Here is a 14,923-nt window from a genome sequence, read left to right on the forward strand (position 1 = left end):
TTAACTAACTACCTATTTAAAAATAAATACAAACTTACCTGTGAAATAAAAAATAAAACCTAAGCTTACATTAAAACGTAACAGTACAAAAATTAAAAACCTAACATTACAAAAATTAAAAACCTAACATTACAAAAAAAATTAAAACTACAATTACAAAAAAAAAAAACTACCATTACAAAAAATAACAAACAAAATTATCCAAAATAATTAAAATCATTACTATTCTAATAACCCGTTTAAAAAAAACAAAAAAAAAAACACCCCAAAATAATAATATAATATAATAAACTACCAAGGGCCCTTAAAAGGGCCTTTTGTAGGGCATTGCCCTAAAGTTAACAGCTCTTTTGCAAAAAAATAAAAACAAAAACTCCCTAACATTAAAACCCCCACTGCCACCCAAACCCACAAAAAAAAAAAAAACCTAACTAAAAAAAAAAACTAATCTACCCTTTGCCCTAAAAGGGCATTTGTATGGGCATTGCCCTTAAAAGGTCATTCAGCCAATAGGAATGAGAGCTGCTTAAATCCTATTGGCTGTTCAAATCAGCCAATAGTATTAGCTTTAGGGCAATACCCTACAAAAGGCCCTTTTAAGGGCCTACAAATGGGTCTTTTAAGGGCCCTTGGTAGTTTATTATAGATTAGTTTTTTTTTTATTTTGGGGTGTTTTTTTTTTTTTAAACGGGGTTTTAGAATAGGAATATTTTTTAATATTTTGGATAATTTTGTTTGTTATGTTTTTGTAATGGTAGTTTTTTTATTTTTTGTAATTTTAATGTTTATTATTTTTTGTAATTGTAGTTTTAACTTTTTTGTAATGTTAGGTTATTTATTTTTGTAATGTTAGGTTTTATTAGTGTAAGCTTAGTTTTATTTATTTTTATTTCACAGGTCCCATGGAAAATTACATAGTTGATGCAGAGTCTGGTTTTAATCCATAAAGGGCATAAATAACCTAACATTCCTAAATTGTTCGGAATAACGTGCTTTAAAACATCAGGTATGATGTTGTATCGATCAGGTAGTGTAAGGGTTACGCCCGCTTCACAGTGACAGACCAAACTCCCCATTTAACCCACCGCAAACAACCGCAAACAGTCCATTTGCACAACCGCAAACTCCCCATTTGCTCAAGGTTGGATACCAAGCTAGCCATGTCCCGTTCCTTGTCCTCACTGATGTCATTGAAGGTCTCTTCCTCCACCCAGCCACGTACAACACCAAGGGTCCCCGAAAGGTGACAACAAGCCCCCTGGGACGCCTGCTGTGTTTGGTCTTCCACCTCCTCAAAGCCACCTTCCTCCTCTGACTCCTCTTCTTCAGACTCCTCTCTCTGCATTGCCTCTCTGCATTATTATAAGGTGTGTTAAGTAATACTATTCCTATCAGTTTAATCCCTGTTATGTGCCTTTTTTTGGTTTGGTTTTTGAAGCCACAGTGCAGCACCAGAGGCCAGAAAAATTAGGCATGTACACATGCCTGAAAAATTAGGTATTGTTGCAGCCGCTGCTGTAGCAGCGGCTAGAAAAATTGATGTTTGTTTCCCAGGCAGAAAGTGCCCTAAAACATTGCGGCTTGAACCCTAGTTGGTGGCGGATAAGTCACGCAAGTCATCTGGCATTCAGAGATAAAATACAGCAGCGTGTGGACCATTTTTAGCCCAAGGCAGCTCATCTCATCAGGCCTTTTTTAGTCGAATGTATTGCCCACTGTCAGTCCCTTCGGGATCCATCCCTCATTCATCTTAATAAAGGTGAGGTAATCTAGACTTTTTTGACCTAGTTGACTTCTCTTCTCAGTGACAATACCTCCTGCTGCACTGAAGGTCCTTTCTGAGAGGACACTTGAAGCGGGGCAGGCCAGAAGTTCTATCGCAAATTGGGATTGCTCAGGCCACAGGTCAAGCCTGCACACCCAGTAATCAAGGGGTTCATCGCTCTTCAGAGTGTTGATATCTGCAGTTAAGGCGAGGTAGTCTGCTACCTGTCGGTCGAGTCGTTCTCTGAGGGTGGACCCCAAAGGGCTGTGGTGATGCGTAGGACTTAAAAAGCTCTGCATGTCCTTCATCAACAACACGTCTGTAAAGCGTCCTGTCCTTGCCGGCGTGGTCGTGGGAGGAGGAGGATTACTTTCACCTCTTCCCCTGTTAGATTCCCATTGTGCTGTGATATTACCCTTATACGCTGTGTAAAGCATACTTTTTAATTTATTTTGGAACTGCTGCATCCTTTCCGACTTGCGGTAATTCGATAACATTTCAGGCACTTTCTGCTTATACCGAGGGTCTAGTAGCGTGGACACCCAGTACAGGTCGCTCTCCTTCAGCCTTTTTATATGAGGGTCCCTCAACAGGCACGACAGCATGAAAGACCCCATTTGCACAAGGTTGGATGCCGAGCTACTCATGTCCCGTTCCTCGTCCTCAGTGATCTCACTGAAGGTATGTTCTTCCCCCCAGCCACGTACAACACCACGGGTACCAGATAGGTGACAACGATCACCCTGGGATGCCTGTCGTGGTTGGTCTTCCTCCTCCTCCTCAAAGCCACATTCCTCCTCTGACTCCTCTTCCTCACAATCCTCTTCCAGCGTTGCCGCTGGTCCAGCAAGCGATGCTGATAAGGCTGTTTCTGGTGGTGATGGTGACCACAACTCTTCCTCTTCACGCTCATCTACGGCCTGATCCAGCACTCTTCACAGGGCACGCTCCAGGAAGAAAAAATGGTATGATGTCGCTGATGGTGCCTTCGGTGCGACTGACTAGGTTTGTCACTTCCTCAAAGGATGCATGAGCCTACAGGCATTGCGCATGAGCGTCCAGTAACGTGGCAAAAAAATTCCCAGCTCCGAAGAGGCTGTCCTAGCACCCCGGTCATACAAATAGTCCTTAACAGCTTTTTCTTGTTGGAGCAGGCGGTCGAACATTAGGAGTGTTGAATTCCAACGTGTCGGGCTGTCGCAAATCAAGCGCCTCACTGGCATGTTATTTCGCCGCTGGATATCTGAAAAGTGCGCCATGGCCGTGTAGGAACGCCTGAAATGGCCACACACCTTCCTGGCCTGCTTCAGGATGTCCTGTAAGCCTGGGTACTTATGCACAAAGCGTTGTACGATCAGATTACACACATGTGCCATGCATGGCACATGTGTCAACTTGCCCAAATTCAATGCCGCCAACAAATTTCTTCCGTTGTCACAAACCACTTTGCCGATCTCCAGTTGGTGCGGAGTCAGCCACTGATCCACCTGTGCGTTCAGAGCGGACAGGAGTGCTGGTCCGGTGTGACTCTCTGCTTTCAGGCAAGTCAACCCCAAGACGACGTGACATTGCCGTATCTGGGATGTGGAATAGTACCTGGGGAGCTGGGGGGGGGGGTGCCATTGATGTGGAGCAAGACGCAGCAGCAGAAGAGGACTCAGCCAAGGAGGTTATGGAAGAGGAGGGAGTAGGAGGAGTAGAGGAGGTGGCAGCAGGCCTGCCTGCAAGTCGTGGCGGTGTCACCAACTCCTCTGCAGAGCCACGCATTCCATGCTTGGCAGCCATCAGCAGGTTTACCCAATGTGCAGTGTAGGTGACATACCTGCCCTGACCATGCTTTGCAGACCAGGTATCAGTGGTCAGATGGACCATTGCCCCAACACTGTGTGCCAGACATGCCATTACTTCCTTTTGCACAATCGAGTACAGGTTGGGGATTGCCTTTTGTGCAAAGAAATTTCGGCCGGGTACCTTCCACTGCGGTGTACCAATAGCTACAAATTTTTGGAATGCCTCAGACTCCACCAGCTTGTATGGTAAAAGCTGGCAGGCTAAGAGTTCAGACAAGCCAGCTGTCAGATGCCGGACAAGGGGGTGACTTTGTGACATTGGCTTCTTACGCTCAAACATGTCCTTGACAGACACCTGACTGTGGGCAGATGAGCAGGAACTGCTCAAGGCGAGAGACGGAGTGGCGGATGGTTGAGAGGGGGCAAGGAGGACAGCAGTGGTTGACGTGGCTGAAGATGCTGGACCAGGAGGAGGATGGCGGCTTTGAGTTTGTGTGCTGCTTGTACTCATGTGTTGATCCCATAGGCATTTGTGATGTGCGATCATGTGCCTTCGCAAAGCAGTTGTACCTAGGTGGGTGTTGGACTTCCCACGACTCAGTTTCTTTTGGCACAGGTTGCAAATGGCATCGCTGTTGTCAGAGGCAGACACACAAAAAAAATGCCACACTGCTGAGCTCTGCAATGATGGCATTCTGGTGGTGGCAAAAGCATGCGTTGATTGGCGTGCTGTCTGGCTGACCCTGGCTGCTGATGCATGCTGTCTGACTGTGCCACTAGCTCCTTGTGACGACCTCCCCCTGCTTCCAACTCGTCTCCTCCTCCTCTCTGTCTCCCCATCTGAACTTTCCCCCTGTTCTTCTTCTCTTCTAGAGGGCACCCACGTAACATCCATGGACGCATCGTCATCATCAACCGCTTCACTTGTATCTGACAACTCAGCAAAGGAAACAGCAGCGGGTACAACATCATCATCACACTGTACGTCCATGTGTGTAATGCTGCCTGACTGAGACATATCCCTGTTATCTACATCCTCTGTTAATAATGGTTGCGCATCACTATCACTCATTTTTTCCAACTGATGTGTAAATAACTCCTCTGACAGATCAAGTGAAGCGGCTGTGGTGCTAGTGTTGGTGGTGGCGGCAGGCAGGCGAGTGGTAACTTGAGAGGTGCCCGAAGCTAAGCTGGAGGAGGATGGTGCGTCAAGGTTCCGAGCGGAAGCTGTAGAAGATTGGGTGTCCTGTGTTAGCCAGTCAACTATGTTCTCAGAACTGTTCGAGTTCAGGGTACGTGGCCTCTGAACACTGGGCATTATTCTAGGGCCAAAGGGAATCACAGCACCACGACCACGACGGCCCTTGCGGGGTGGCCTGCCTCTGCCTGTCATTTTTTTTCCGATCAGTGGTACTATGCATGCAAGCTACTGTGACAACAGATATGAGTGGCACTATGCACTGGCAGAAGTTGGCTGAGTAGACGCTGTAGGCCTGACACACACGCTTGCAGACAACTAACTGCTATTCAATCTATTACTGTCAAAATTGTATTTTTTTTTAAAATGTACACTACTGTTACACCAGATATGAGTTGCACTGGGGTGACACTGTGCCCTGGCAGGCACTGAAACGCACACGCGTGAAGGAAACTGACTGCTATTATTTCACAGTCAAAAAAGTGTTGTTTTTTTTAAATGTACACTACTGTTACACCAGATATGAGTTGCACTGGGGTGACACTGTGCCCTAGCAGGCACTGAAACGCACACGTGTGAAGGAAACTGACTGCTATTATTTCACAGTCAAAAAAGTGTTGTTTTTTTTAAATGTACACTACTGTTACACCAGATATGAGTTGCACTGGGGTGACACTGTGCCTTGGCAGGCACTGAAACGCACACGTGTGAAGGAAACTGACTGCTATTATTTCACAGTAAAAAAAGTGTTTGTTTTTTTAAATGTACACTACTGTTACACCAGATATGAGTTGCACTGGGGTGACACTGTGCCCTAGCAGGCCCTGAAACGCACATGTGTGAAGGAAACTGACTGCTATTATTTCACAGTCAAATTTCTAGTGGTTTTTTTAATGTACACTACTGTTACACCAGATATGAGTTGCACTGGTGTGACACTGTGCACTAGCAGGCCCTGAAACGCACACGTGTGAAGGAAACTGACTGCTATTATTTCACAGTCAAATTTCTAAGTTTTTTTTAACCCCTTAATGACCGAGGACGTACGCCATACGTCCTCAGAAAAAATACAGTTAACGCCTGAGGACGTATGGCGTACGTCCTCGGTTTGGAAAGCAGCTGGAAGTGATCCTGATCGCTTCCAGCTGCTTTCCGGTTATTGCAGGATGCCTCGATATCGAGGCATCCTGCAATAACAAATTTTACCCCTCCGGTGCAGAGAGAGCCACTCAGTGGCCCTCTCTGCACCAGGCATCGATAGCTGCATTCGTTGGTGGGTGGGAGCTGAAGTGGGAGGCAGGTGGGCGGCCATCGATGCGGTCCTTGTCAGAGAGGTGGGCGGGATTGGGGGCCAGTACCCAATATGGCCCCCAATAAGGCAGAGGGGGAGGGTTAGGAAACTGTTTTGGGGGGATTAGGGAGGTTGGGGGCTAAGGGGGGGATCCTACACAACAGCATATGTAAATATGCTAAAAAAAATATCTAAAAAAAAAAGGTACCTTTTATTTTAGTACTGGCAGACTTTCTGCCAGTACTTAAGATGGCGGGAACAATTGTGGGGTGGGGGAGAGAAAATAGCTCTTTGGGAGGGATCAGGGGGTCTGATGTGTCAGGTGGGAGGCTGATCTCTACAGTAAAGCTAAAATTAACCCTGCAAGCTCCCTACAAGCTACCTAATTAACCCCTTCACTGCTGGGCATAATTCATGTGTTGTGCGCAGTTGCATTTAGTGGCCTTCTACCTACCAAAAAGCAACGCCAAAGCCATATATGTCTGCTATTTATGAATAAAGGGGATCCCAGAGAAGCATTTACAACGATTTGTGCCATAATTGCACAAGCTGTTTGTAAATAATTTCAGTGAGAAACCTAAAGTTTGTGAAAAAGTTGACTATTTGTTTTAATTTGATCGCATTTGGCGGTGAAATGGTGGCATGAAATATACCAAAACTGGCCTAGATCAATACTTGGGGTTGTCTACTACACTACACTAAAGCTAAAATTAACCCTACAAGCTCCCTACAAGCTCCCTAATTAACCCCTGCACTGCTGAGCATAATACACGTATGCTACGCAGCGGCATTTAGCGGCCTTCTAATTACCAAAAAGCAATGCCAAAGCCATATATGTCTGCTATTTCTGAAAAAAGGGGATCCCAGAGAAGCATTTACAACCATTTGTGCCATAATTGCACAAAATGTTTGTAAATGATTTCAGTGAGAAACCTAAAATTTGGAAAAATTTAACTTTTTTTTTATTTGATCGCATTTGGCGGTGAAATGGTGGCATGAAATATACCAAGATGGGCCTAGATCAATACTTTGGGTTGTCTACTACACTACACTAAAGCTAAAATTACCCCAAAAGCTCCCTACATGCTCCCTAATTAACCCCTTCACTGCTGGACATAATACACGTGTGGTGCGCAGTGGCATTTAGCGGCCTTCTAATTATCAAAAAGCAACGTCAAAGCCATATATGTCTGCTGTTTCTGAACAAAGGGGATCCCAGAGAAAAATGTACAACCATTTATGCCATAATTGCACAAGCTATTTGTAAATAATGTCAGTGAGAAACTTAAAGGTTTGTGAAAAAATTTGTGAAAAAGTGAACAATTTTTTTTATTTGATCGCATTTGGTGGTGAAATGGTGGCATGAAATATACCAAAATGGGCCTACATCAATACTTTGGGATGTCTTCTAAAAAAAATTATATACATGTCAATGGCTATTCAGGGATTCCTGACAGATATCAGTGTTCCAATGTAACTAGCGCTAATTTTGAAAAAAAAATCGTTTGGAAATAGCAAAGTGCTACTTGTATTTATGGCCCTATAACTTGCAAAAAAAGCAAAGAACAAGTAAACATTGGGTATTTCTAAACTCAGGACAAAATTTAGAAACTATTTAGCATGGGTGTTTTTTGGTGGTTGTAGATGAGTAACAGATTTTGGGGGTCAAAGTTAGAAAAAGTGTGTTTTTTTCCATTTTTTCCTCATATTTTATAAAATTTTTTATAGTAAATTATAGGATATGATGAAAATAATGGTATCTTTAGAAAGTCCATTTAATGGTGAGAAAAATGGTATATAATATGTGTGGGTACAGTAAACGAGTAAGAAGAAAATTACAGCTAAACACAAACACCGCAGAAATGTAAAAATAGCCCTGGTCCCAAACGGACAGAAAATGGAAAAGTGCTGTTTTTTTTTTTTTTATTTTATTTTATTGAAATTCAAAGAAATACAATGTTGAGATGCATAGATTTTTTTTTATTAGAGGGGCTGGCATTTGTGAACATTGGTGGGACTGGGGAAGATGTAGACACACAATTTTTTTGCCCCTTGAGCCAGTGCTGCAATTTCAACAAATAGTTTTCCCGGCTGCTTTTGCTTGTTTGTACTTTGCTTCTCCCCTGCCCAATTTCGCTATGAATGTTGTGGGCATGCCGTGGGGTTTGCAAAGTTGCGCTGCTAGCCTAAACCTGCCTGCCTATCTGTGCTCACTGCTCAGTGACATGTGGAGCAGTGGAGTCACTCACTGCTGTGCTGTCTCTCTAAACGGGAACTGGCAAATCATGAGGGGATGCCTGGTACCTGACCGCATGACTGTCTGACACTGTCTTTAAAGTGAAGGAGCCACGTATGATGCCCACCAGACCATTACGGTTACGGTACACTAAGTGCACACTGAACAGGTAGGAGGGCGGGCGGGGGTCTGGGGGTGGGCAGAGTGCAGAGGTGATTGGCCATAAGAAGCGGTAGGCACGCGGCCCGGGGCTGTGCACTGACAGACTTGGAACAGAGTCAGAGAGCAGAATTTTCATAGTTTGCACCTAAAACTTTTCTTTAGTGATTTATTTTTAGAGTGCTCTGTTTATCTTTCATTTGATGCTCTGCTGAGCCAGGGAGCAGCTCTAGGCATGAGCTTTATAATTAATGCAGTGCAGTTTACATATTTTGTATGTGTGTGTCTGAGTTTTTGTGTGTGTGTGTGTGTCTGAGTTTTTGTGTGTGTGTGTGTGTCTGAGTGTTTTTGTGTGTGTGTGTGTGTTTTTGTGTGTGTGCGTGTGTCTCAGTGTTTTTGTGTGTGTGTCTGAGTGTGTTTCCGAGTGTTTGTGTGTGCATCTGAGTATGTTTTAAGTGTGTCTGAGTGTTTGCCTGTGTTTTTGTGTGTGTTAGCTTTCTGGGGGGGGGGGGTGTGACACCATAACTTACCGCACCGGGTGACACCAACCCTAGTGACGCCACTGTATAGGGCCATAAATACAAATAGCACTTTGCTATTTCCAAACCACTTTTTTTTCAAAATTAGCGCTAGTTACATTGGAACACTGATATCTGTCAGGAATCCCTCAATATCCATTGACATGTATATATTTTTTTTTAGAAGACATCCCAAAGTATTGATTTAGGCCCATTTTGGTATATTTCATGCCACCATTTCACCACCAAATGCGATCAAATAAAAAAAATTGTTCACTTTTTCACAAATTTTTTCGCAAACTTTAGGTTTCTCACTGAAATTATTTACAAGCAGCTTGTGCAATTAGGGCATAATTGGTTGTAAATTTTTCTCTGGGATCCCCTTTGTTCAGAAATAGCAGACATATATGGCTTTGGCGTTGCTTTTTGGTAATTAGAAGGCCGCTAAATGCCACTGCGCACCACACGTGTATTATGCCCAGCAGTGAAGGGGTTAATTAGGGAGCATGTAGGGAGATTTTTGGGGTAGTTTTAGCTTTAGTGTAGTGTAGTAGCATAGTATAGTACTCGTTCTTTTCTTTCCATGCCTGTCACATTTATAATAGTCTCTCAGTATAATATATGAATGCACTTTTGTTAATCATGTTCAGCTGGGGCTTTGTTTTTCCAGCCACTTGGCTATTTAAGCCCGGTGTCTGCTCTTACAAAGTGTGTCTATGAGTAAGGCTAACTGTAGCCGAAACGCGTAAGACAGCCCAGCTTTCTTATTTTATGCTCACTATGTTTTAAATGTTCCTATTTGGTTTCCATTAAACTTTGAACTTTTATTCTACAGTGCCTGGAGACTTGCCTGGTTTTTTGCTATTTTCGTTGTTTGGATATACACAGTTACCAGGTTCGAATCTCGGCACTCAGGTGGCTAGTTGGTGTATGGGGCTACGTTTGAGTAGTAGGGAATCTCATTGGCGCAGGAGACGATTCACGTCATGAACCAGGAAGCGCCTGACCACGCTCAGCTATAGCGTGCAAACAACACAGCACTACGGAGGCTGTGAAGCGGTATGCCCATACGGATGGATATCGGAGCACAAGATAACGACCTCCACGAGTGAGGAGCAAGTGGCACAGCAGCGGGGCAGGATTTTATAAAGGCTCGCGGAGAAAGGCTAAAGCAGCAAGTTTGGTGAGTTATACACCACTCCGGTGTTCAGCCGTACTCAAACCTGCCATACCGCAGATTTAGCTCTGTTTACACTTTTACATACTGCATGTTTTGCACGCACAAACAGCTTCTGGACAGGATTTATTTCCCTCCCCATACACCATACACCTTGAGCAACACTGGGAAGAGTTTCTTGTTTATATAGTGTAGTAGACAACCCAAAGTATTGATCTAGGCCCATTTTGGTATATTTCATGCCACCATTTCACCGCCAAATGCGATCAAATAAAAAAATACTTTACATTTTTCCAAATTTTAGGTTTCTCACTGAAATCATTTACAAACATTTTGTGCAATTATGGCACAAATCATTGTAAATGTTTCTCTGGGATCTTCTTTGTTCAGAAATAGCAGACATATATGGCTTTGGCGTTGCTTTTTGGTAATTAGAAGGCCGCTAAATGCTGCTGCGCACCACACGTGTATTATGCTCAGCTGTGCAGGGGTTAATTAGGGAGCTTGTAGGGTTAATTTTAGCTTTAGTGTAGTGTAGTAGACAACCCCAAGTATTGACCTTGGCCCTTTTTGGTATATTTCATGCCACCATTTCACCGCCAAATGCGATCAAATTAAAAAAAATAGTCAACTTTTTCACAAACTTTAGGTTTCTCACTGAAATGATTTACAAACAGCTTGTGCAATTATGGCACAAATGGTTGCAAATGCTTCTCTGGGATCCCCTTTGTTCAGAAATAGCAGACATATATGGCTTTGGTGTTGCTTTTTGGTAATTAGAAGGCTGCTAAATGCCACTGCGCACAACACGTGAATTATGCCCAGCAGTGAAGGGGTTAATTAGGTAGCTTGCAGGGTTAATTTTAGCTTTAGTGTAGAGATCAGCTTCCCACCTCACACATCAGACCCCCTGATCCCTCCCAAAGAGCTCTCTTCCCTCCCCCACCCCACAATTGTCCCCGCCATCCTAAGTACGGGCAGAAAGTCTGCCAGTACTAATAAAAAAGGTATCTTTTTTTTTTTAAAATCTTTGTTTAGCATATTTACATATGCTGTTGTTTAGGATCCCCCCTTAGCCCCCAACCTCCCTGATCCCCCCAAAACAGCTCTCTAACCCTTCCCCTCTGCCTTATTGGGGGCCATCTTGGGTGCTGGCAGCTGTCTGCCAGTACCCAGTTTGCAAATAAAATGTTTATTTTAATTTTTTTCCCTTTTTTCTGTAGTGTAGCTTCCCCCCCCCCCCCTCAAGACCAATCTCCCACCCGCTCCCAAACGCACACATGTGAAGGAAACTGACTGCTATTATTTCACAGTCAAAAAAGTGTTTTTTTTTTAAATGTACACTACTGTTACACTAGATATGAGTGGTGGCACTGGGCAAGTGGGCACAGTATACGTTGTGAGTCTGACACACACACTGGCAGGCAGGCAACTGCAATTAGATTACAGAGGAAAAAAAAAAAAGCAGACTGATGTTCTAGCCCTAAAAAGGGCTTTTTGGGGTGCTGTCCTTACAGCAGAGATCAGATGAGTCCTTCAGGACTGTAGTGGACACTGAATACACTAGCCTAGCTATCGATTTCCCTATTAAATCAGCAGCAGCTACACTGTCCCTCCTCTCACTAAGAATGCAGCTTCCAAATGAATCTAAAATGGATGCTGTCCAGGAGGTGGGAGGGTCTGGGAGGGAGTGTCTGCTGCTGATTGGCTGGAATGTGTCTGCTGACTGTGAGGTACAGGGTCAAAGTTTACTCAATGATGACGAATAGGGGGCGGACCGAACATTGCATATGTTCGCCGTTCGCGGCGAACATGCTATGTTCGCCGGGAACTATTCGCCGGCGAACTATTTGCGACATCACTATAATAGGGTTTAATAGGTTTAGTTAGTGTTGGCGATGTTTGGGAACGGCGGTTTAGGGGTTAGTAGATTTAGTTAGTGTCAGCGATGTTTGGGAACTGCTGTTTAGGGGTTAATAGGTTTAATTACTTTTGGGGATGTCGGGGAGCTGCGGTTTAGGGGTTAATAGGTTTAGTTAGTATTGGCGATGTTTGGGAATGGCGGTTTAGGGTTTAATATGTTTATTTAGTGTCGGCGATGTCGGTGAACAGTGGTTTAGGGGTTAATAGCTTTATTTAGTGTCAGCGATGTGGGGGGAATGCAGTTTAGGGGTTAATAGGTTTAGGTAGTTTTGGCGATGTGGGGGACGGCGGTTTTGGGGTTAATAGGTTTAATTAGTGTTGGGGAACTGCGGTTAAGGCTTTATTTAGTGATTTATTAATTGTCGGTGATGTTGTAGAACTGCGGTTTAGAGGTTAATAGGTTTAGGTAGTGTTGGTGATGTGGGGGATGGAGGTTTAGGGGTTAATAGCTTTATTTATTGTCGGCGATATGGGTGGCGGCAGTGGTTTTAGATAATTTTGTTTCGGCAATCGCCGGAATATTAGTTATATACTAAACTTCAGAATAGAATAATGCATATGAATAAAGAATGGATCCGAAAAAACGAACAGATCCGAAAAAAAACTATTTAACTTAACATAACTAATTTACCGAAACAATTTTTTTTTTAAACTTAACTAAACTAATTTGCCAAAATTAAATTATTTAACTAATGAAAACAAAACAAAACTAATTTTTTTAGCGTCGCACATGTCTAGCTTTCAGTGACGTAGGCAATTTTATATATATATATATATATATATATATATTTTTTTTTAATATATATATGCAAACTTTGATTGGAGCAGCCGTGTTTGTCCAGTGATTTAGATACCAAAATAACAATAATATTGCATCGAGCAATGATACTTTTTTACTGGACTAACTATACATTTATAAGAAGACAAACTTTTGGAAGAATTCCTTCCTTTCTCAAGTCTGAAGCAATACTGACCAATTCAATGGAATTTACAGATTAAATCTTGAAACACATGATGGCTAAAAGGACAGAAAGTGTTACAGAGGTCTGAGTGCAGGGAAAGGAGGGAGTATTGTAAAAATCATGAGGAGGGCTTAGGTGACAGAGGCAGAAAATATCCAGTGTAGGAGAACAGACAGGGGAAAGATATAGTTTTGCATAGAGAAAATACTGACATAAAGTTAAATATATTTATATATATATAAATGTTTAATTATATATACAGGGGGAATTTAAAATAGTAAAAAAAACAAAAAACGAAAAAAGGACATGCTAATAATGGCAAAAGTGTGGACATAAGCTTACCATGTGTACCTATATATAAAGAGGGTAGAATATACAATGTAATTTCATTGCTTAATGCAATACTTGTGTTATTTTGATATATATATCATGATCATTAGCATAAAAGTCCAGCAAATAGATCATCTGGAAAGATACATAGCAGACTGGATACTGCCACAATGGTGTGATATCACACAGAATAAGAACAAATAAAGATGTGGAAGTTATATGTTCACAACTCTTGTAAGACTAATACTGTCACACCTAATGAAAGGTGTAAAAAACTCTATAATAATTTGTAATGTGATAAAATAAGATTTTTGCTTTATATCCACCTATAATAGGTGATACAAGAGACGCTTTTGCTGGTGTAGAGAGCTTTTTAACATACAGTTGTGGTTACACTGCTACTTACCAAAAGAGAATGTGTCCACTTGTAAAACCCACTGTTTCTGATAATTGATTTCGGTGGGAACAAACAAGCAAATATTTGGATCTGACACACAGATCCTTTTCAGTAACATTTCTCAGTCAGAGGTGTTATGAATCTAACACTGAATATGCCATCTGAATACACGTGAGGCGGGTTGTGTTACTGCGCACATACCTCAAACAGGGCAGGCAGGTAATTCCCCAACTTGACTACTACAATAACCTACTAACTGGGCTTTCTCTCTCTTGCCCCCCCCCCCACTCCAATCCTTCCTAAATGCTTCTACCAGGCTTATCTACCCTTCCCACCATTATGTTTCTGCTGCACCTCTCTGTGAGTCCCTTCACTGGCTCCCCATTCACAGCAGAATTAAATTCAAAATTCTCCCCTTGACCTACAAAGCCCTTACCAACACTACTCCCCACTACCTGTCCACACTAATCAACAAATATACTCCAGCCCCCCCCCCCCCCCCTAAGGTCCTACAATGGCCTGCTCCTTGCATCTTCTATCATCACTTCTTCCCATGCTAGACTGCAGGACTTCTCTTGTGCAGCACTAACCCACTAAAACGCATTTCCTCGTGCTGTGAGACTTTCCCCTAAACTGTCTTCCTTTCAATGGTCCCCGAAGACATTTTTGTTAAAGGAAGCCTACCACCCAACTCAGTAACAAATGAATTCCGCTTACCAAATAATTGCCCTCATCTAACTCTGTAATAATATCATTCTCACCCTTGCAGTCTTCACCTCCTGTTTATCACCCTCCTACCCTTCTAAATTGTAAATTCCCACTGGAATAGGGCACTCCATTCCTCCTGTATTTGTTTGATAAACTTTGTATTGTCTCTTATAAACACGGTATCATCACACCATTATACTTTTATAATTTGTACCCATGGAGAGCACTGCGGAATTTGTTGGCACTTTATAAAGTAAAGTATAATAAAATAATTTTAACAATATTAAGTGATCAAATATTAAAACCTAGTGATAGTAAACATAAAGAAAATTGGGTGTTTAAGAACAAACCCATTTTTAGTACCAACTATAATTCTAACCGTTGGGCCATTAAAAAAGTTTTAAGCAAATTTTCTATTAATACCAGATTAACATGTAGTTTAAATTTTGTTATTTATGTGCTCTCTTGT

This window comes from Bombina bombina, chromosome 3 (genome assembly GCF_027579735.1).
Source record: "Bombina bombina isolate aBomBom1 chromosome 3, aBomBom1.pri, whole genome shotgun sequence".
Lineage (NCBI taxonomy): Eukaryota > Metazoa > Chordata > Amphibia > Anura > Bombinatoridae > Bombina > Bombina bombina.